This window comes from Rhineura floridana, chromosome 1, assembly GCF_030035675.1.
Source record: "Rhineura floridana isolate rRhiFlo1 chromosome 1, rRhiFlo1.hap2, whole genome shotgun sequence".
NCBI classification, from domain to species: Eukaryota; Metazoa; Chordata; class Lepidosauria; order Squamata; family Rhineuridae; genus Rhineura; species Rhineura floridana.
The window spans coordinates 159,457,721-159,482,575 of NC_084480.1; the positions used below are offsets into that span (position 1 = coordinate 159,457,721).

General features: G+C 41.5%; 1 protein-coding gene and 1 pseudogene across 12 annotated transcripts in view; both read left to right on the forward strand.

Annotated features, from left to right (window-relative positions):
• The window catches only part of NFIX (nuclear factor I X), a 328,284-nt gene that overhangs the window by 161,030 nt on the left and 142,399 nt on the right, over window positions 1-24,855 (forward strand). The gene's annotated exons all lie outside the window — the stretch shown is intronic.
• Window positions 15,298-15,452, forward strand: LOC133375943 (U1 spliceosomal RNA; annotated as a pseudogene).

Below are 24,855 nucleotides of genomic sequence, written 5' to 3' on the forward strand. Positions count from 1 at the left end.
TGTCCCCCCCCAAGAACAAAGAGCAGTGGGGGTGGAGGGGACATTTTAATTGGGAAAACCACAAGGGGAAAGTGCTCCCAGTCCGATTCAGGGCCCTCCCACAGCTGCTATTACATTTTAAAGATGCCATGGGAGATCTTTTATGTCTCCTTAGTCCCAAGACGGTGTACAGATGATTATTTCAGCACTCCCTTATTATTTCTTGTGCACTAGTCCTGATCCTGCATTGGAGGCTTGATTATTGTGCAAATAGATTGGAGGAGAGTAAGGATAGATCATTCCTGTACAGTGGGAAGGAGAGCCTGTTCACTCAATTTCCTGATTTTTAATTGGAGCTACACAAGTCAGTGAGGTAGTGCACTTTATTAGAACTTATTGCAATTAATTTTTTATTAAGACAATTTTATTTCTAGGGGAAACTTTTCACTTCTTAAAAAACAGCTAAAAGGAAGGTACATTTGGATATGTTGTTTTCACATGCTAAAATAAACTTGTTAAAATACCTTTAAAGCTGTTCCAAAAGTATTGCTTGTCACAGGCATGATCGTATAGGTGTTCATAACAATCATGCCAGTAGGTCCACTCATTTATTGCAACATGCTAGTCTGGCTTCTGGGAGCTTGATGTTTTTCTGCGGTGCAGGCTTAAACCCTATGAAAACCTGCAAAACCTGTTTGAGTCTCTCCACTGGGATGCACCACATATGCACCACAGTAAATGACAGTTCTACAGCTCTCTGAAAAGCTGTCTTCTGGACACAGGCTTAAAAGATAGACAAGTAAAACAGAAATAACATGAACTCTCGATTCATGGTACGTAAAACAATTTAATGAGCAGTGGAAGGGTATGTTTGTTTTTCTTCATATCATAATTTCCTTTGATGAAGGTAGAGAAAGAGTTATTGCTCATGATGGTTTAATTGCTAAGGATCTGTGCTATATTGCCACATTTGGAGCATTCCTTATTATCTACCGAATGACACTGACTATACTAGGCTAAGATATCCTTCATTAGCAGAGGCATGCTTTGCAAATAGGAACGGGCCCTTTCTAGATCCAAAGGCTGGCAACCCTCATTTACAACACCTGCCATGTACCCCATTGCTTCTGCCATGTTGGTGCTTGTCATTCTTGTCTTCTGGTAAAGGGCTATTGATGAATGTGATATGTAATATCACATGTTCAAATTATGGAGTGATTCATGGGTGCAAAAGGCAAACTAACCCCTTTCCGATTTCTGGTATTGGAATATGAAGACTCTTCATTGAAGAGTGAACAGCATAAAGGCTATCTGTCCTTTGTTCTTTGCCTTTTCTCTCTCTGGTTGTATTATATAGGAATTTATTATTTGTTTAATTTCCATCATGCCTATCGTGGACCCAGGGCGGGTTATGTAAGCAATAGAACCATACGTATAGTTAGTATGTTTAGGAAGAATTTACATGTGTCTATTTGCATTACTGAGATTCTAGAAATGTCGTACTAAGCTTATTATCAGCCTGTGAGCCTCAACCATTCCATCTAAAATTTGGTGGGAGGTATACTAGTGTTGATGAGCTATATTGTTTAGGCTTGTCCCGTTGAAGTGCTTTCTGAAGAGTTCTGGGCACAGCTGTATTCTGTGATCCCATATCACAGAGATTATTCATAAGTAATATGAATAAGAGTACTCATATTCATAAAATTAGATGGCCATTGACTTCCACACACCAGACATTATTAGCAATACTTAATGTGTATTAGCACTGTTCAAAGAGCTTCACGTACATTATCACAGTACCCCTTATTACAGATGTGGGACTGAGGCTGAGATGGCCTAAGTCTTCTAGTAAGTTCATGGCTGAGATGAGATTTGGCCTATAGCAACCTCTCAGCTCTTTCTCTTAGCCACAACATTGCAGCAGTTCATAGAATCATAGAATAGTAGAGTTGGAAGAGGCCTATAAAGCCGTCGAGTCCAATCCAGGAATCAGTGCCAGAATCAAGCCTATGGCACCTGGTATTCCCAGACAGTCTCCCACCCAAGTACTAACCAGGCCTGACCCTGCTTAGTTTCCGAGATCAGATGAGATTGGGCATGTTCAAGTTCAGTTGTCTGGCATCTCCTCACAATAACCAGCTTCTTATGATAAGCAGGCTACCTTAGTCTTACCAGTTCAAATGAGGCTACAACTGTATTTTAGCCTTTGCAAGATAGCCCTGCAAATTTTGAACAGAGACAATAGTGCACTGTTTTGTTCTCATGTGATGGTCTGGGGGTAGAATAGCAAGGCTACACTATGCACAGTGCATTCCCTCTGTCCTTTTAAAAAAGATTGAATGCTGTGTTCTAATTTCAATAATGGAGTCCTGCATGAGAGAGGGAGCATTATTCCTGGAAAATGGGGACCTACACAAAAGAAAATAGCCTCCATAACATGAATTGCAGGGCATTTTAAAAGGCCCAGTGCATGGAACAGGATGGGCAGTAAAAGGCAGTAAAACTGTCAAATATAATTAAAGCATGCCAGACACCCACATTTTGGCCCAAGTGCTGCTTTGTACAGTACAATATAATTATTACTACTTTCTTGTTAAACTGAAGGATTGGATCTCCTGAAGGTCTGAAGGAAAGTCCAGTTTATTGTCCTGCTATGTGAGAGAGAACTTATTCCAGTTCACCTTGATGAGCAGGGAACTTTTCCACCTCAGTTATAAAAAGGTGGGATTAGGCAGTTTGCACTAAAATGTACAGGCAATTTCTGAACAGCAATGGGAGTGTCTTTCCCCTTACCCTTTGAGATCCCTAGTCCTGAGCCAGCATCATCAATAGCTTAAAAGCCATTCAAATATAACTATAAACATTTCCTCTTCTCCCAGGCATTTTAGCATGTGTTTTTAAGTTGTTTAAAAAAAAATTAAATTGTGTTTTTAAATTGTTTTTTGTGTTTTAAAATTTATATATTTGTTTTTAATGTTTTTAATTGCTGTAAACCACCCAGAGAGCTTCAGCTATGGGGCAGTATATAAATGTAATAAATAATAAATAAAATAACTGGGAAGCAGGGGAGAGCCTACTGTGAAGGGTGGGAAGGCAGACTAGCTTGCAAGCTCATTCTGGTCTAGCCAATTTCAATTAAAAAAAGAAAGTGTTCTGGAATGATATGGCATTGCTTAAGCAGATATAGTCATACACAATTCTTTTCGTCTTTTTAAAGGCCTACATGCACTCATTCTTTCATGTTTTAATACTGAAAATTTCCAAAGCATTCTGGGCATGTGGTGTTGAGGAGTGTGCAATTTATAAATGTAATAAATAAATAAATAAATAAATATGGGGCAGTATTCAGTAGGCACCTACCGTAGTCATGCCAAGATGTACACGTCAGCTGCTGTAAGGCAGCTTGCTCTTCAGGCAATTGTTTTGGCTTTAATCTGATATTGCTCTGAAACCTGCAAAACTCATTTGTCTGGAGACCGTTGTAAAGTGCGTAGCTCCACCATTCCACCTCCAAAACTTTGAAAAGCTCCTGACTGTGCGCAGACAGAGCTTAAATTAGTAGTGGGACAAGGGATGAGGGCTTCCTGGATTAGGTTCTGGGAAGGAAAATGTGTTACTAAGCCAGAGGAGGAATATGAGGGTTGAATAAGGTCTGCTGAAGGGTATGGTGCTCAGCTAAGGTTAAGGTAAGGGTTTTTTTACCTGCATCGGCTGAGAAAATGTAAGTTGGAATTCATAGTTTCCAACCATCATGCTGGCTCTGTTCCCAACCCTACGAAGCTACTGACCGACCGTGGCTCTCCCTGCTCTCCTTTGGGATCATTGGGTAGCTTGTTAAATGGTGTTAGAATAAAGATAATTTACACTCTTCATTCAGTTATGTGTTTTAAAAAATCCCACCCATGATAAATTAATTGACAGTTCCTCAGGTGCAAGAGGTTGCTTTCCACTGCTACAGCAGGCGGAAGAAAAAAGTTCAGCTAGGTTATCTGGGCACTTTTCCCATCCCCCATGCTCTGGGCAAATTTTTCTCTGCACCACCTCCTCTCTCAGGTGCCAGTGCCTGGAAATGCTGCAGCTGCCTTGTATGCCTCCTCCAGGGATCTTACTTTGCATCAGGTTGAGGCTTGTGAACTTCCGTCCTGTTAGCCGTGACTGGCATGAGGTGCAAGGTGTCACTAGTGATGATCTGTAATACCCTACAGGGGTGTTAAGGAGATCAGGAACATTCCTGGCGGTTCTTGGCTTTTTTTCTGCTTGCTCTGAAGATTGTTTCTCTTTCCTGAAGTCAGTGTGTTAACTGTTTGCAGAATGGCTGATCTTCCAACCTTTTCTTGGGTCTGTGAAAAGCCATGGAGTACTAAAAATGCACTTTGGGTAGAACACTTCCGTTCACAGGTGACAAAAGAAAGTGGAAAGGTTAAACTATGATTGTAGATCTGTCTTCCTGCATAGCCATCAACTGATTTAAACGCCTTATGCAAGCACCTTTAAAACTGTATTTCTGTCTTTTCACTCATGCACACCAATTGTTGTTATTATTTCTTTATATTGCACCTCCTTTCCAAGGAATTCAAAGTGGCTAACAAGAATCCCCAGATTAAACCTTGTCATAAAAACCAAACAGTAGCAGAAGAGAGGCTCCAAAGTGCCTCACGCATAAAGTGAGTCTTTTCCTAGAATAAAAACATCCCCTCCCTTTCCCACACTTTCTATATCAAAGGAACTGTCGTTCCACCTATAGAGTGTGCTTTTCTTTTGACACACAATCCTACTCATGCATCTCCTTTATGTATTCTATGCCGCTAAAGTTTTCAGCAGGCTGGGGCATTTGGGGGCAGGGACCCAGTCTCTTTCTCTCATTAAAAATTCAATAAATGTGTGCTGAGTGTCTGAACTTGGTTCACAGTACAAGTTGTTACTTAGGCATCACCAAGAAAGAGGAAACGCTTCACCAAAAAATGAGGACACAGATTTGTGTAAAATTTGCAAAAGTTAATTTATATCTATAGGTGCAGATTTAGAAATAATTACTATAATTATTTCACCATAATGGGGTGACCAGGTGACTTGTTTGCCCTCTCAGGCTGCTGTCCAGGTAGAGGACTGTCCTCTGCCAGCCACACAGACACCTTATCCACATCTGGTTTAAATTCTTACATATACCTAGAGTTTCCCAAGCAACTATCATATAGAGAGATGTCTGGTTTAGAACCAGCTTTGATAAAAGCAGAGCATTTATTTATTTATTTATATACCGCCCCATAGCCGAAGCTCTCTGGGTGCTTTACAGCAATTAAAAACATTAAAAACAAATATACAAATTTTAAAACACAAAAACAATTTAAAAACACAATTTAATTTTTTTTTAAAAAAAAAATTACATGGTGTCCAGGGAATCATTTATACCTCTGATACATGGGATGCGTAGCTCATTCTGTGATAGACTGAGTCTTTTCCAGATTTCCATTGAATTGTGATAGGATTTGGAAGGTAATTGGGATTTGCAGCACCAGGCAAGATCAAATCTGAGAGTTAAGAAGATCTGGTCTGAAAACTCCCAAAGCTTGCTGTCCAATGAGTTTTTACTTTGTTTCTCTGTTTAGGTGTCTGATTTGAAAGGTTCTTTCATTGGACCCAGTAGTGTCAACACACCACCACAAAAGCCTTATTTTAGTTCTTGTTTGCTTTCATTTTCCAGGGCAGGACGGAGGCTGGCCATGTGTGAACTGATCTCAGCAGAGCCAATGTAGCAAGAGGAGATGATAGGGCCTCCTGCTTAGGCACATTACTCTCTTCACTACTCACAGGGTGGAATCTGGCCCTTTGGGGATGGGGATGGGTAGGAGAGGGGATATGGGGCAGAGAGTTACTGCCTGCTTCCTCTGTGCTTCACTAGTCTCATCCAGGGTTGGCACAGGATGACTGACAAACATCTACACAGGACAGGCTGAAAAAGGATCTGTCTCATGGCCTCTCTACTTCAGTGGTCTGGCAGGCAGGTCAAGGGGAAGAGAATGCTTTTTGGAAAGACAGCAGCTCTTGCTGCCTTTGTGGGTTACATGGTTTGGTGGTATGATGATGATAGCTGCTGTGTTGTTATTTCACCTCATTCCCCGATATCCTCCTAGAATACATCTGTCTGGGATTTGGGCCTTTAGGGAGGAAGGGTGGGATCTCAAACATTTCACAACCAAGCCAACAATACAATCCTGCAAAGGGAGCTAATTAATTTTGCTTTATTACTCTTTTGTTTGAGTTAAAGCTGCAATTGTTAGTATTTATTTTTCTTCTTTTGTTTAAGTATGTAGCCCCCCCATAATTTAAGGAACAATGATAGTCAACAATCCTCCTGAAGGATCTGAAATCTTAGAACCGGGTGGCTAACCTGTGGCCCTCCAGATGTTGCTGGAGTACAACTCCCATCATCAGTTAATGGGTGATGGAATCCAACAACATCTGGTTAGTCATTCCATCTCAGGGCTGGTTCACACAGAGGGTTAGTGCGGGTCTGGTGCTACTCACAGCCCCTTATATGGATCACATGACGTTGCAGGCAATCAGAAGCTAGAATACAGTTTTCCCCTTTAAATCTATAGTATACCAATGCTCTTTTAATCCGAAAAAGGAAGGAAAAAAATGTCTCCAGTTCGTATCTCTTGTGGTTGTAGACACATTACTCCGATGCTTTAGGTGGGTGTGTCAATTGTTCCCCTCTCCATGCCCACTCCCCCCTCCTCCCTTTTTTCATTGCATTTGCTGTTTGGCATCTAGCTCCCGTTCTGCAACCCTGCTGCAAACCGTGCTTTATTTTTCTTTCCCCCCCTAATTTGTGCACAAAAGCATAACACTGTTCAAGCAAATATTTGCATTCCAGCTGGATTGTAGCAGTGAAAATACAAATAATCACACTTCAGGTTTGGTTTTTTTAATGAAACTCTAGAACAAACTGAGCATGCTTGGTTGCCAAGGTAACCAGAGAAAGTGGAATTTTGACCTTAAGAGGGCGTGGTTTTTAGGAAGCTGCATGATTGATCCTTTCCCTTCAGTGTGAATGAAAAGCACCATGTTTGCAGCTGGCTTTGAGCCCCATATGTGGTCTCTGCAAACAGAAAAGGGAGGTAGAAGCAGCATCTTAATACGATGTTTTGCTCCCATGTAGATAAGCCCTCAGAATATGCTTGCTTAAGGCCTTTTGAAATCTGTCAGAATTGAGGACATGCCATGGTGCTATGTTATCTCTTCAGAAAGGGTTCTGAGATTTAAAAATGAGTATACTAGATTCTTATTCCAAATCGCCCACTGGTTCCAGTGCTTACTTTCTGTGTCATGGTGTCAGGATATTTATTTTTGAAATAATTCTGGATATTCAGGATAATATGGGGGGAAATTCTGAATCAGTAGTGATTAAGGATTTCTTTCATAGTTGTAATTGTGCACAGCACAGCAATTTCCACAAATTTCAAATACAAAACTTTGTGGTGTCAACAAGGGATGTTGGCTAACTCTGGCATGACAACATTTTCACCAGGGAGAGGGGTGGGGGTGGGGACAGGCCACGGGGCTAGGCACACAGCTGGTTGGAGATGCTGAGATGTAATTGATGTTTACTTTGCTAAACTGAAAACAATCCTAGTTTATTAACATTTGCAATTACAGTCCTTAATTGCTGCTGACTGGGTCTGTTACCTATTCAGGGTTAGGAACACGACATTTCATATGGAGCAATCTCTTTAGATATTTGGGTTATAAAGTACATTGGCCACAATGATACAAGCATCTGCCTGGCCCATGATTTCAGATCAGCCAAGATTTAAGAGTGAGGTTCAAAGTAGATGTGGCAGTTGCAGACATGTACTTGTTTTGATGCTTCACATGTAAAGCATATCAAGCCAAAGGCTATGTACATATTACAGGCTTAAAATTCAGCAGGGTTGCTTTTTCTTGCTACATTTCCATTTTGCAAATCCTGGTACACATCGCTATGTTTAAATGTGTTTCCATCAGCCTATTGTCTCTCCCTGGTTTCCCCACTCTTCCACTAACTCCACCCCCCTGGAAATCATCACCTTTCCTTCTTTTCCTTTTGTCTTTACAGCACTTGGTGTATTAAGGAAGCTCCCCTCCCCTTCCCCACTTCCATTAAACCTAACTGCACCCAGCCATTACAGGAACCTCTCTCGGAATTCCTGCCTCTGAATGTCGCCCTGGTACCTTCTCTTCCTGCTTAACCCTCCCCCCTCTGCTGACATCAGAGATTTAGGGCCACCCCCAGCAAAGTGTTGTGCACACCTTGTGGTTGCAACACTTGATCCATCGAACAGTTTCAAGTCAAAATTCCAAGTTTGCTGCCCTGGGCTCCTGCTGGGAAAAAGGGCGAGATATAAATAAAATAATAAATAAATAAAGTTTTTGTGAAAGAAAGGAGCATGGCTAGTGTCATGTGCAATCGGATTCATAAAACAGACGTGGGAACACACTGGAGCCAGCATAAACGTAAGTGTGTACATAACCTTTTTTCAGCATTAAAAGGAGTATGTGGAAGAAATGCATTGAACCCTCCCCCCTCATGTGCTTTATGTCGCTTCGCCATATTGCTCTATCCACTTTCTCCTTTGCTGTCTTACTACTGATATTGAACCTAGCAGTAGAGAAAAATGCCTAGAGCAAATGGACTGTGAGAAGGTAAGATGCAGGAACAGGAAGAGATCAGCAACCCTTACCTTTCCTGCACACCCATGAATAATGGAACCATCATGTCTGGTTGGTCCTTATTAACCTTATACCCTTCCACAAATCTTCAGTGTGGGTTGTGAGTTTCCAGCTGCCTAAAAAATGTACACTTGTTTAGCATGCAGAAGTGTTCAGTCGGGTTCCATCCCCAATATCTCCCAAGTTAAAAAGCTCTCAGGGCCCCTCCAGACTGGTGTTTATTGTGGGTGTATTCTGCAACATGTTGTAATCTTGACACAGTAGTGCATTAGTGGTAGGTTTATTCTGCTTTGTTAGCTTCCTGGCATACTTCGTGCACCAAAAGAAAGCACCCAGAACATTTGTGGTATGAAAAGGTACAAAATTTCAGCAGAAAGTTATAGGATATGAACTGAATGGAAACAATGCAGTATAACCACCCCAATACATTTGCAGGCACAAATGGCATTGAAAGTGGGATGGTGTATGACTGTCCTGATAACATCATGGGCACAAATCATTATGAATGTGCAATAAAAAGGACATCTGGAGAGGCCTTCAGTTAGCAAAGTTAGGAAAGACCTCTGCCTAACACATTAAGAGAGCCACTGCTAGCCTTAGATAGTTGCATTCAGACATTATGCGGAACTGTGGCTTAGCAAGACCTGAATGAGCCTAACATTCTCCCAGATTTGTATGCTCTCTCCTCCCCATGTGGCTGGGGGGTGGGGGGAGTTCAAAAACATAAACTTTCAATTAACCACAGCTTATCACACCATCCAGACCTAGAACTGTGGCTAAACTAGTTTAAACAAGCCAGTTTCAGAAACCATAGATTGAAGTTGTCTTACTTGACACTAACCATAGTTAAGATTAAGATTAACAATTGTTTGTCACTCTGGTGAACTCCTCCTGGCTATGTGGGAAGAGGAGGAAGGGGGAGTACAAGCCATGAGGAGACTAGGGTTGTTCAGTTTGCTAAATCATTGCTTAGCATGACATCTGAATACTGCCAGTGTTGGGCTAGAATGGTTTGACTCAGTATGAGACATCTTTATATGAATCAGGCCTGTTGATTGAGAACTGTTTGACAGAGATAGGACTGGACTAGAGTACTCTTCTAATGTCCTGCATTGTTGCATTACAGTGCTATCTGCGCTTTTGGAACTGGTGTTTGGTGTTAAGAGACAGGATTCTGGGCTAGACAAATTATTTATATTCCAGTAAATGGGTCTTAAATTAGAAGCAATAGGCAGCAGTCATGTGTGAACTGGGGACTCTGGGCTTGTGGCCCTGATTCAAATGTTTTCTACACAGCTTGCTTGAAGAACAAATGAACCAGATCTAAAAACTGGAGCCAAGTAATGCATTGTAGCTATTCAAGCTGAAACAAAGAGTTTACATTCTTTATATCCTCAAAGCTTGCACAAAGTAATAGTCAGTCATCAGTTACAACCATTTTGAAGGAAAAATGCATACTCCAGTGGATAAACACTTGGGTTGATCTGCCGATTAGTTGTGAAGTCTCTTTGAAGCTGAATCTTTTAAAAAACACACCCGAGCAGCTCCTACCAGGTTTTACAGTAAAAAGGGGTGGTGTTTGACTAGCACTGTATGCCCCCATTTTCAGAAAAGAGAGGTGGAGATGCACTGGAACCGGCAGAATAGTGAGTGTGTTTTTACCCTAAGGATTGCACAAGACTGGTAAAGTGTATTATTTTTTAAAAACAAACAACAACAATGACGTGTGTGCTACAGGGTGGGATTAATCCCCCACATGTACTGTGTGGAGATCTTGCGAGCACAGTGGTTCCTGACTGGGTTGCTGAAATTCAAATATGTGTTCTGCAGATGGCAATTGGTAGAAATAGGCACACTCACATCTTTTTGCATGGTTATGCTGAGATGAGGTGCAAATGGAAGTAGGGGTGTGGTGTGGCCACTGAAACAATCATTACCACACACTTGACAAACCACCCATTTTAAAAATGCATTAATGATCTACACCAGCAGCAATTGCCATTGTACTACAGGTTATTTTTACTTACTGGATTTTCTATTGTAAATCTGGATTGAATGATGGCTGGTGTTTTGATGATGATGACATCATGTGGATGATGCAAAGAACTTGAGCACCATCAAATCCATTATAAACTCCTACAGGATGCAGGAAGCCCTATCAGGCCTTTGCTACATTAGTATGGGCTTGGATCTGAGCTGAAAAATGAGGTGTACATATTTGGTTTTTGTAACATATTTTGAGACCTTGATAATTTCCCAGAAATGTTTCCACATTTCATATGAAATGTTGTTTACACAATGCCTTCACAACCTTTATTTGGACTTGAGATGGGGGTGAGGGAATTGTTCCCAGAATGTTTGCTTAATTCTTTTTGAGTTTTCAAGACCAGGAAGATCTAGAATATGAAACTTTATTGAAAGTCAGTGTTACTTTTGTGGAAGAGATCAGTATTGATTCCGATTCTTTCCCAATGAAAATACTTCAAATATGAAAAAATGTCTGCCTTCAAGTTGATCCCGACTTATGGCTACCCTATGAACAGGGATTTCATGGTAAGCAGTATTCAGAGGGGGTTTCCCATTGCCTCCCTCTGAGGCTAGTCCTCCGCAGCTGGTAGGGCCTGCTCAGCTTGCCACAGCTGCACAAGCCAGCCCCTTCCTTGTCCGCAACTGCCAGCTGGGGGGCAACTGGGCTCCTTGGGACTATGCAGCTTGACCACGGCTGCACAGGTGGCAGGGCACGTAACCCCTGAGCCACTCACTGTGGGGGGGATCTTTAGCTGGCTTTTCTATCAAAACAGCCATTATGGTGTAGTGCTCAGATCCACACCATGCATTTAAAGCACATGACATCCCCCAAAGAATTCTGGGAACTGTGGTTTTCCCCTCACAAAGCTACAAATTCCCAGCACCCTTAACAAACTATAAACTATTTACTCAGCCATGAAGCTTTCTTGCTGACCTGGACCAGTTGCACATGCTTACAGGGTGTTTGTTGGATAAAATGGGGGGGGAGGGGCCTGCCTCAAGCTGTTTGGAGGAAAGACGGCATATAAATGTGATAAAGAAAAGAAATAAAAATACAACTGACTCCCATCAGCATGTGGTTGCTGAAAGATAGGGAGGGCGTTTCTTTTTGTTTTGCTGCGCTGTGTAATGTATCTTTAAAAGTATGCCACCAAGGACCCCAGTTACGTGCACCCTCCCAGCCTAAGTGGGGCTTATGCTAGTCTTCTGGTGGATTAAAATTTAAAATAAGCAGATTCAGTACAAGAATTATATGAATTTTTCTCCTTTTTATCCTTTTTGAGGGCAGTTGTACCAGTGCGGAATCTTGGGATTTGATATTTGAGTGGACAGAATGAGTAGGAGGCTCTTAAATTTAACCACTCACATTTTGATTTTGGCTTTTTTTTTATGGCATCAGACATCTTGAATGAAAAACCAGCAGCCGTTTGAAAAGCCAATGCCACCATTTTGTGATTTCTGTGGAAAAACAACTGCTGTGGAATTATTGCTTCAGCAAACTCGTCTTTGGAATCCAAATTCCAAAAAGGCTTCCCAAATAGATGAGTCCTCTCTCTGCTCTCTCTCTTCTGAAATCTTGGCACTGTTACAGGGGAAAAATAAGTTTTGACTTGGCTTCTCACTTTAGACAGCTGTTTTGCATAGAGCCCAGGGGGGAAAACCCAGTGAAATGCTCTTATGCTTGTGTTAAAATAATGCCATTAAAAAAACCAGCCCTTCTCTACACTTGACTTCATCTGCAGGAAAGGGGGATTTCCTAGTATTGAAGTAACTGTTGCTCCCTATTATAGTGATAATGCCAATAGCATCACTCATTGTTATTTGATGTGATGCTTTTTGTGAATAAGGCCTGATGCATGCAACAGAACTGTGCCTTCAGTTCATAATGTAATAATGCAGTGAGAGTTTGTACTTTATATTAATGGAAAAGAAGAATGTTAAATGTGGAAAAAGACCCTTTACAGGGGTGGCCACTCCGTGGCTCTCCAGATGCTGCTGGAGTACAGCTCCCATCATCCCTGACCATGAGCTGTGTTGGCTGAGACTGATGGGAGGTGTAGTTCAGCAGCATCTGGAGAGCCACGGAATGGCCACCCTGATAGCATGGAGCAAGAGAGATGTTGGCCCAGAAAAGCAGTTGGATCAGCAGATTAAACCACATAGAACTGAGAATTTGGGGCCTTCTAGCTTTTGGCAGGAGTGCAATATAGAGCGGGAAGACAGGGGTCCCTTTTATCCCATTTACCTGGACCAGACAGACCTTCAAGCAGAGAGCTGTCCTCTGACAACCCTTCAAATAGTGGCCTGTCCTCTGCAAAGTAGGGCACATGGCCACCCTAAGCCTGTCATGTAAACTGTTATCAGTTGATGAGTTTTGCTTCCCAAAGCTCTGATCGATATTTCTGACCTCATGAAGGACTTTCTCTCCAGGTCAGATAGACTAGTGACATGGGATGCAGGATGAGACAGGTACCTACTGTCTGCAGGTACCTTGATGGGATGAACATTCTGACTCTGTATTTGTAAGATATTGTGGTATGGATTAAGTGTGTGAAAATAAAGAATGGATGGTTTAGCTTGGTGTTCAGATCTGATGACTTTGTCATTCTTCCAATTCTGCAATTCTGCATTGTTTATCATACAAATACCTTTTTGCTCATTAGAGAAAGCATTGGATCCTTTCTGTTCCATAAAATAGCTAACAATAGTCTAAGAAGACTCTCTCTGACCCACCCAGCAAAAAAACCATATATGGTGTGAAACTTTGGGGCGTGGCGTGGCGTTGTAATCACCTCAAGTTCCAGATCAGAATTATTAATGGTTTTATTTTTTATTTATTTAAAACTATTTCTAAGCCACTTAATATTTTAAAAATTTCTAAGCAGTGTATAAAACAGTACAAATCAACATAAAAACAGTAAAACAGTATCATAAAAACAGAAATCCAGTGGTTCAGGGTCCAATCTCAAGGATCAGGGAAAGCGTGCACAAAAATATACGTCTTTATAAGATGTCTGAAACAAATAATTGAGGATGCTTCACATAGTCAGATTTATGGCGATAAAGCTATACTCTCTCTCCCCATTTGGAGGCAGTATGTTTCTGAATACCAAATTGCTGGAAACTGCAGGAGGGGAGAGTGCTCTTGCACTCAGGTCCTGCTTGTGGGCTTCCCATAGGCATCTGGTTGGCCACTGAGAACAGGATGCTGGAGTAGATGGGCCATTGGCCTGATCCAGTTACAGGGCTCTTAGTTTCTTATGTTCTTGTTTATCGTACAGTTGATCCAAACACATCAAAACTGTACAAACAGTTGCTTTCTTCCACTTTAAAAATTGAAAATGTTAAGCCTTTTCAAAAATATTTTTCTATTTTAATACAGTTTTGGATCTGCCAGACAAGAAGATTGGTAACTCTGAGAAATAATACAGCCTCTTAAAACCAAGACTAGCTTTTGTTTCTAATGAATTAATATTATTTTAGCTCATTTTGAATACAATGCTAGAACTTTTTGTAATTGTTAATTCCAATATTTCCTTCCAAATTTAAAATCAGTGCTATTTTTTTCTGAATCTTGTCCTAGTAACTTTTATTTTTAGGCCCTGTCCAGGCAATCAGCGAATGCATGGCCTGGCCTGGCCACATTTTACTTTTCAATAGCACGGAAACCCCCTTTCAATGAAATAGGCAATCTAGATATAATGGACTAGGGATGTGCATGTGTGGGATAGGCAGACTGCCATATACTTCTGTTTAACCAAGGGAAAATGAGAATAAATATATGTTTCTGTGCTGGAGAGAAGGAGCACATGCAGTAGTCTTTCAATGTAAAATAAAAAGTGGTGGTTCATGCTTCCAGGGATTAATTTTTTCTCTCTTAAAAGTCATTGTATATTTTTCAATGGAGAGCACCCAGGATACAAAAGCATTTTAAAAACACTCTTTAAAAGTTCACAGAATGGTTGCAGATGACAGCAGGAAAGTTGTGTTGTTCATCACCATTTGTCACAGAAATATAAGAATGGCAAAGGATGCAATGCCTAGAAAATTGACATTTTCCAGAGTACAAAATATAATGCATCCAGCACTGAGAAAATGCATTATCTTCCCAACAAAAGTGCAACCTTGAAGGAAAGTGTCTAGAGTGTGCTCAACAGACTTGCAACCAACAACTGTGCATTCAATTGTGCTAAAAATAATTGCAACAATCCTGCAAGGTAGGTTAGACTAAGAGATAATAACTAACCTAATATTGCCCAGTGAGCTTCATGGTTGAATGGGGATTTGAGGCTGAGCCCCCCCAATCCTAGTTCAGCCCTCCATTTACTGCACCACAGTGGCTCTCATTTTGAGATTTCTTCCGCATTTTTTATTTTTCTTTCTGCCTTTCATCAAGTCCTTTCACAAAGTAACAGCTACATCCTTGCAAAATTACTGTCGTATATACTATACCTTCACAAAAATGAGGTCAGTGATGAGATGTTTTAAAACTTGTATCAGGCCTTGTGTTATTTTTGGAGGGGGCAGAGGATGCACAGGATCTAATCAGAGTTTCTATTTGTATTATGGAATATACATTTGCTTACCTGGCAGGGGAGATACCATGATCATGAAGGTGGTTTTCCCAGAGTGAGGCTCATCCATTGCACTCCTGGTGTGCTGACCCCTGCGATTTCCCCAAATGTGGAAAACTTGACTGCATAATTTGTGGTAGTGCTGCATTGAGTGCTGCATTGAGCATTTCAGATTTTTACAGGTGAAATGAGGTCACAATCTAAGCTTTGGCAACACATGGAGCTTATTTGGTTTAAAATGAAAAGTAGTTCTATTTCTTAGCAGAGTATATATTTTGCAAAGTGGAATGAGAATTAACCAGCCTGCCTTCCCCTCATACAGACTAGCTGAAAAAAAACAACAGAGACAGTCTTCTTTGATAAAAAGCATTAAGAATGTTTCCTCACAACCGTTCATATGTTCAGGAAACATAGGCTCTAGCTTGCAGAGAAATGATAGAAGTAGGTAGTAGATTTAGTCCATGATTGGGATCATCTGGAAGAGAAGCCTGTAGAGGCTTCTCTCTCCTGTGGTTTAGTGGAGAATTATGCTAATAACAACATCTCTTAACGAAGTGGAAGAGAAGAAGGGAAATAACACCTATCAATAGGAAGTTACGTCACAGTAAACAAGCATAGGTGTCCCCAAATTCTGGCTAGAAGGGACATCTCCCTATTAAAAGCATGCAAGCTTGCTTATCCCAACAGAGCTTTCCTCCTGAGGCAAATAACAGATCAGATCAGGACCACAGCAGGGGATAAAGGCTTAAGGACCCCCTTCCCCCATGCTATGGTTCCGGTCTAGACCGCAGCTCCTACTGTAATTACTTAAAAAAAACCACATTCCTGCCACTAGGGCTTATCAGCACCCCACCAAATATAAAAAGGCTATTTTCTATTAAAACAAAAAATGTTAAAATATATTAAGATAGTAGTCTAAGGTTCAGCCACAACCGATAAATAGCTATGCCTGAATATAATAATGGTTTTCATATGGTACTAAGAATGTCTGGAATGTGCCACTTGTGAGCCATTTTCAAAATTGAGAGTTAGTTTTAAATCAGATGTATAAGGTAGCCAACATAGGTTTTGCATTCAAATTTCATATGCAGGAAATGCAAAAAAGAATTTAAGCATCTCTTGTAAAAACTGCCATAGTAATGTTTTCATTAAAACTGCTGTGATAAAGATCCAGTCGCCTTTCCATCCATAAATTTTCATTTAGCTGTTCCTGGACATGACTTTGTTTCCTTTAGAACCCTATAGCTGTGTTGAACTGAACTAATGGAAGGTTTAGGTACAGTCAGGACTAGGGGGAGAGAGAGTTCATGAAGAGTGACAAGAACAGCTAAAGATGAAGGGACAGAAACAGGGATGTTTGTTACTCCTGTTTCTACTAAGTTCTGGTTGTTTGTTTGTTTAAAAAAATTATATACCACTTGAATGTAAAGACCTCTAAGAAGTCTTCTAAATGGACAAAGGCAACCATAGATATGATTGTGAGGGGACATGTTCTGTATTATTTTAATGCAGATTTTGTTTTAACCTTGTAATTTATATATTTCCTTACTGAAGGAATGTGTTGAAAACTTCTTGTCTTCCAAGGAACAGGGAAAATTTTCAAACCATGTTTCTCAGAGATTGGCAAGACAAGATACAAATGCAAGGGCCTGGTGGATTAAAAGACAATATTGTGGGTTTATTCCTCTTTCTAGGCCTGACACAAGAATATTTGAAGAATTAGAGGGTGTATTATTACTTCTTGCATTTTGAAGAGGAAGAAGAAGCCGTTTGACATGGACCACTTCCAGACAACTTGTTTATTGAGCATTCATCCTGACTTGTTTGCAGAGAGATTAGACAACAGTACCTACTTAATGAGCATTCAGTCTGATTTGTTTGTGAGGAGGCTAGATAGCATCAAAGCAAGTGTTATCCCACATTTACCACTGCATTTTTGTTACTTTCCTTATCTCAAAAAGTCCAGCCTTTGGGTAAAATGAGTTTGTTGTGCATGAGCTCCAAATCAACTTTAATTGCACAATCTGAATTTGTTGATATGTGGCTGAATCCCACCTGAAAATAGCCACAGTCTGGAAGCGTCTATGGAGGTTATTCAGATACAGTGCACGTATTCTAAGGGAGCTTCAGTATGCCCATTTTCTCATTTGGGGTTGCCAGTTGGTGTGGTTTTTAATGAACCAACAGAGAGGCAGAACATACAGCCAGATCCTCTGCAAAGAGAGTATCCACTGTCCCGTGGCTCCCATCCAGAGCAGCTTACTCATAAAGATTTTGCCCTAAAAATGATAGCTACCAAAGGCTACACAACTCTCCTGCCATGATGGGGCCCATAGAAGACATATACTTTACATGCAAAAGGTCTCAAGTTTAATCCCTGACATCACCAGTTTATGGGACCTGATAGCAGGTGATGAGAAAAATCTCTGCTTGAGACTCGGGAGAGCCGCTGCCATTCAGTGTAGACTAGATAGCACCTAATGGTCTGACTAAGGTAGCTCCATACTTGTGAGAGTGACAGAATGATATGTGGTTGAATCTTGTAACTCAACTGAGGGGGGGAGGGTCTGAGGAATAAGTTGCCTTCAAGTAGAGCCAACCTTGGATTTGAAAATTTATACATATAGTTTAGCTTCCACCTTGTACGGGACCAGATGTGTACATCAGCACTGTTCGAGTTGCTTGTGGCACTGGCCCCTGGGAAGTGCTTCCTTATTCCCAGGCTGGGAAGTTTTTGTAAAATGGAAGATGATTTCAGTGTGTCAAGATTTATTTGCAAAGCCAAGTAAATTAAAGTTAAGAATGTGAAATACCTGGGGGGTGGGGGAGGCAAAGCAATCCTCTGTGTTTTTTTGGTGGGAGGTGCTGGGAAGCAACGTCCCTTTGAAGTGTTGCGTTTACAAGCTGGGTTGTGCCTGTGGCTTTCCCCCCATATCTTTTCCACTGGCACTAGGATTCAAAATAGCAAACAACAGAACTTCCGTTCCTCCACTATAAGGCAAGCATGATGCAGCCTAACACTTCCTTCATCAGTCTGAAGGTTCAGTTCAGCAGTGGGGATGATGACATGTCAGGGGGTGGCATTGAATGGTTGTGCCAGCTTTCAACTGCTTTGTGATGCTGCTGGCATTGAGACGTGTGGGTTTTTCTTTTTGCTATTTTTCTTTCTGGTTTATGTTTTCCTGTTCATGGAAGTAAAAATAATAGTCTCCGTGCCAACTGTATGACACTGCTGCACATTAACTCTTTTTCCTCTGCTGGTTTTCTGCTTGGAGGAGGATTTTACCATTTCTCTCCTTTTAAAACAGGCAAAAGGGTTTTTAGATGAATTCATAGCAACCACTTAAGGAGTCAGTTCCCACAACAAAAATTATTGCCACTGATTGTACCAGCAAGGCTGGTCCCGGGTTTGAGGATGCTGTTGGCAATGTCTCCTTGGCGGGATACCTTCCAAAATGGTAGGGCTCCTTTAAGGTTTGCCTGCAGAATGGGGGGGGGTTATAGAATTAGCAGAGTAGCCTCTTCCTTTGTATCTCACTGTGAGAAGCGAATGGCAAGCTCCCAAGAGAGAATGTCCAGCTACCATTTTGTTTTCCCACAATGCACCAGACTGATGCAACAACTGGTGCATTGTGGGGAAAACATGCTGTCCACAACTGAAATGCGGCAGCTAAAGTGTAATCAATGGGGAGGGCAGGTGGGCATCAGTGTCATGGGCTCTGCTGGGGTGCAGGGACTGCAACAACTAGGATACAATGGGCTGATGATAGGCCTGGTACCGGAGGGGGGGTATACAATGCAAGCCCTCAAGGTTCCTCTGTATGTCTCTCTTTATTCTGTGTGGAACTGGAGTGGGAGGGGCAAGAGGCCCGTGTATCTAATCCAGTATGTCAGGCTTCCCCATTTGGTTCATGAGGCTGTTTTGGGCAAGCCACACCCACCTGTCCTGTGGGGCAGGTGAAGGCAGGGCAGTGCTTGTAGAGCCTTCTTGCACAGTGCTTCCCAAGCACCGGACAACAAAGCTCATTGCCATTTCTATGCTTGGCACTTGGGAAGCGCGGAACACTGAGCTTACAAAGCACTTTTGCAGCACTTCCCAAGAATGACAGCCAGCTGTGTGTCTATGGCTAAGGTCAGGTTGATATAGTAGCTAAACCATGGTTTAGCCATTGCACACAGGTTCTGTGCTTGTGCAGTCCCTCTTTGCTTGCACGCTACAATTCCCTCCCATACCTCTTTGTTCTTACAGACCATGGTTTGCTATGATATCTAAATTAATTTCAAATTCTGATTTGGATACAAGCTATGATTTGTTCAAACAAGGAAGCAAGAAAGGGGATCTAAATGCTTGAAGGTAGGACAGTCAGCTTAAGTATGAAGCCCAGTTACCAGGGCCAAACTATGATATAGCTGTTACACATGATTTAGAATGCAAGCATTCAAAAATCAAGTCTTCAATACAAATCTGCCCCAAATTATTGCTACTTCCTAGGGCCAATCTCCCCTTATCCACATTTGCCTTTTAATGTAAATATTAGAATTCACCCACCCTCATTTTAGACATGAATAAGGCAGACACATCCACAAGGCTACCATCAACATTTTATTCATTTTCAATATTTGGATTCCACTTTTCAGTCATAATGGTTCTAGTTTGACCCCCTACTTAAAGGGAAGAGGATTTAATCATCAAGCCATTTGTCCTGTTTTTAGCATGTTGAGTGATTATATTTTCCACATTGTGCCACAAATTTGTAAAAACAACTTTGGGGATGTTCTTTTTGGGGCTAGTTAAAGAGTGATTTTGTCATCCTAGGTAGACCAGTTTGGAAGTAAGCCTCATATCAATAGGTTTTACTTAGGTAATGATTGAGATTAGGACTAGAGTGGCTGTTTTAAAACCAAAATTGTTTTTTCTTTTTGGTGGGAGAGAATGGAAATGGCGTTGTAGAACGCAAACTATAATAAGACCAATGCTATTATTATTGCACAACACAATAATGAATCATGTACTGGATGAACAGATTGACAAAAAAGACAGAATAAACAGAGACATGCAGGCTAACCCTGTAGGCATCCATACGCCTAGCATCAGTACATGGCATCCTTGAGTAACTGCAGGGCCCACTACAGTGAGGCCCATCTGCCCTCTCCATCAAGGACAAATCTGGAACTCAACAAGACGGCAAGGAGAGCCATTAAGGGCATCACTTGGAATGAGGAACAGAGGCAATGAAAGAAGCGCCCATTTCCCATCCCCACTAGTTCTCCAGTCCCAGTCATCCCTCTGGAAGTGGCTTTTCCGGTTTTAAAAAGTCAGCCAGGGTACTCCTACCCATGTGTGTGTGTAATGTCTAGTTTGACTCTTAATTTTCCAGTCTGCCTGATGTCACAGGCTTTCCTTCACTGTGACTGAAGGGCTTTTCTGTGCTTGCTGAGGCAACAGTTTCCCTCCCAAGGATCTTTCTGGCTGTTAGCAGGTGTTCATTGCAGCTTTTTAATGGCAGTTCCCATTCTCAGGGTTTGCTGGCTGCCAGTTGAGGTGTGAGGCGAGAACAGAGCCTCTGCAGAGCTCCTAGGCAAGCAGTTGCACCCCAACCCCCTCCCCACAAACAACCGATGCACTGTCTGCTGTCTGTGGCTCTGTAATGTGATGGGCATTGCTCCACCTGAACTCCTCTGGGAAGCTCAGAGGCCCCACATCACTGCACCATGCAACAGACTGGCTGCTGTGGGACTGAGTGGGCAGGACTCAGGCTTGCTGCTGCCTTCAGTCTTGCAAAATTCCACAGGCATTTGAGGGGGCAGGCAGGGAGGTGAACAGAAGAGATTTGGGTGATCATATGAGCGTCTCTAAACACATGCCGACACCTTGCAGAGTGTGACAATTTCAATAATACTTCAGTACTACGTCATTTGGTTTTATTTTTCTATTTTTCTTCATTTTTGTTTCCTGTCTCAAGCTTGTGGGACTGGGAAAGCTACAAATAACTAGCAAATCTCAGACAGATGATAACTCTGTTAGGAAATTGCGGCTCATACTCTGAGTTATTCTCTGCTTATTAAGGGGGTGGGGTTTTTAAACAGCAATCGTCCACATCTTTGGATGATCCAATAAACTGCCCCAGGGCTACAGTACACAGGGAATAATGTTATTCACATATCTGTGTGGAATTACCTCCCACTGATCCCTGTTTATCAGGAGTGGCCATGCAGTCAGTTCCTCACATTCAGGGAGGCGTGCTGAGAGGCATAGCTACCCCATCCAGTTCTCTATACTCTTACTGGTACAGCGATATCAGTAGGTCCTGAGCAATGTTTACTTGACTCTTGTTGTTCATACACTGGGCAGCTGCTTTAGCAGTGTGTAGAATGACTAATCAGGGGCGACTTCATAGAAGCCAAGCAGGCACCGAGCCATCCCACAAACTGTCTAATCTCAGACCCTTCACTGAAGGTGGCTAATGCCTAAGCCATCCCCAGCAGATGTCTCCCCACCACCAAGGACCATGTCACACATCTCAAAACTTAAGAAGTTTTCATTGCATGTCTAAACATGTAAATATGAATGTGACAGACATGTGTCTGACAAGATACATGTTTGGGAGTTGTGACTGGATACAGTCCTGTTGAGGATGCCCTCAGGTGCAAATCCAGAGCTTGCCTCTGTGTAATGTGTGGAATGGCTCTAAGGATGGGCATTCCAACTTTCCAAGGCAAATTTCTATCTTGATGAACAGCTGTTATAATTAGAAAGTTTTCCCTATCCCAAGTTGGATTCCTGCATTGAGCAGGGGGTTGGATTCAATGGCTTTACAAGCTCCTTCCAACTCTGCTGTTCTATGATTCTATGAAAACTACTTTCTTGTAGACACATGGGTCCAATCTACAGTAGTATTGTTCCTGGTGCTGCCGCTCCTTGCTTGCAAGGCACACAAGCGAATTCACCAACCTGTAGTAATAGCACCACTTCTGCCCCTTTGTTCAGGGATTTTTCAGACTTTTATGCTTTTAAAAAACTTATGTTGTTTTTTCATTGTGGATTTCTGTGTGAACCATCTGTGTACTGTTATTACCACTGTCAGCGTGAGTGGCTTGGATTCTACAGAGCCAGCTTGGTACCCTTTTGCCCATCTTTAACTTTGGGGTGGGTGGGGGTGAATTTGTAGTAATTAACTTTTATCCTCCATTTTGTTTTCAATGACTGGATGGGCATCATAAATGTTTTGGTATCTATGTGCCTGTCCTTCTCTGCAGCCATTTTTGGGGGTGCAGCCTTTTCATTCCCTGTATGCAAGTTAATGGAGTGAGTCAGAAAGAAGATGCTGGATTCCTGAAAACTGTTGTTGGCGGGGAGAAGCTGTCTGCAGAGGTGTGCAGATGCACATGCATATACCCAAGTTAAAAAAAGAGAAGAAGTAAAATTTCAAGCATCACCCACTTCCCACGTTATATGATAAAGAAGGGAGATACAATACATGTGACTTAGACTCTCCCAGTTTTTGCTGCACTTCACAGTAGCATGTAAGCATGGAATGATATTATAAAGAAGGGAGATACATATTTCTTTTCATATTGTGTATGCTTTGAACAACCAATTGTGTTTGTGTCAACTACCAGTACAAGCAATGTCTCATAAATGAAAGGGGCTTCACTGTGGATTGTGCCATGGTTTGATATCAATTTTTTAGTAATCAGAGGAATGCCCCCCTTTTCTGACATCCCTTTACATGATTAAAATGCATCAGCATATTCTTTCTTTTTTTTTGTTTTTGTTTTGAGTTCCTTCAGCCTTTCCTTAAGTTGCATCTCATCATAACTCTCTACACCTATCAGTCTCTTTTTTTTTTTTACAGAGTGGACCTGTACTGCTATATTGATGATAGCAATTATTAGTTCTGTTAAAACAATGTATCTGGGGATATGAATGTGTGGACAGAGGAAATGGATCGTGGCCACTGGTCCCACTCACAACCTTCATGCATTCCTCCAAAACTGGGAACAGATATGATGTATGTTGCAGTTCCCCTCCCCCCTCCACATACTCATATCTGCAGTCTCCAGATGTGTCACACGAACAGGGTTTTTAATGTCACTGAGTTATGTTATTGATGGTGGTTTATCGCAGGACCAGTTGAAACGGCAATGCTTGAAAGTGTGGTATACATAGCTGTCACTAAAAGGGACTGAAATTATAGCAATTGAATCCAAGAGTGGGTATTAATCTGGGTGAAGAACTACTATTTTGATGCAATGTTACATGGAAACAAAGGCCTGGTTCACACTGGCAGATTCCTCTATGTCAGGGGTAGCTAACATGGTGCCCTCCAGATATCGTTTAGACTTCATCAACTCCAAAAGGCATGGCCAATGGTCAGGGATGATAGGAGTTGTAGTCCAACATCTGGATGCACCATCTGGATGCTACTCTTGCTCTATGCAATTATGTATGCATAAACTATTGTATGCATGGGGAACTGGCAGCTATTTTTATGGTCGCAGCAAAAATGGCTGCTGGTTCCCCATGAGTATAGCCTGGTTCACACTAACCTTCCACATGGTTGTGTATCTAACATTACATGAACAAATTTGGCACTACTAGACTCAAAGTTTCCATGTTTTCAGGAAATGTGGTTCAAAAATTTCTGGTTTTGTGATGTCTGTTTTCTTATCATAAATTTCAAAACAAACTAATTGGTTTTCAAGTGAAAAAGCCATCTTTGTGTGACTGGTTTTCAAATGGACTTTTCTCCCATTGAGCTATACAGCTGTTCTGAAAATGGAACATGTATTCCATGGCAAATAAAATCAGTTTTTGCCCCAGACTTGGGCTGGACATTAAAGTGTTGAGAATAAAAATGGCATGAAACAAGTTCTTAACTTTACTTGGATTAGGACATGCTGACATGAATGAAGGGTCTAAATGTTAGAAAAAATAAAATTAGAATTGGAAAAATGTCAAAATTTATTTCCATTGATAATGTTTGCCTTTGTTGGTAGTATTGAAAATTTGCTCAGCAGTATGACTACTTTCAAAAGTCTTAAAAGGGCTTCACAGGATTTTTCTAGAAAATGGTATTGTGCATTCTGGAGCAAATATTGGAACCAATAGCAGTTTCCTTCCTGGGACAAGTGGTAGGTTGGGATGGGACAGGATTTTCATTGAGATCACAGCATGGGGGGTGGGGAATCCTTCCACCCATGCCACAATCCCAATCCAGAGCCCTTCACAACTGCTATTTTGAAAAACACATACACTCTTAAAGCTATGTGTAGTTTCATCCTGAAGCTTAATATGTTTAATCAGCTAAAAGGAAGCATTTTAGGGTAGGTGGAATGAATTGTTTTATTTGTAGATTAGTATATCCTGAGCTAGACTCCTTGATAAAACGTTTCAGATCTTTGGGTACATTTGTACCTGCCCTTTACAGTCTTAGTGGCTACATGGGTGATTCTTCCAAGTTCTTGATGGTCTGGTACACATGAAATTGCTTCCATGTAAAGGCCATTAGTTGGGGTTCCTTCTTCTCTGTATGGAAAATCATTCCCATTTAATAGCTTA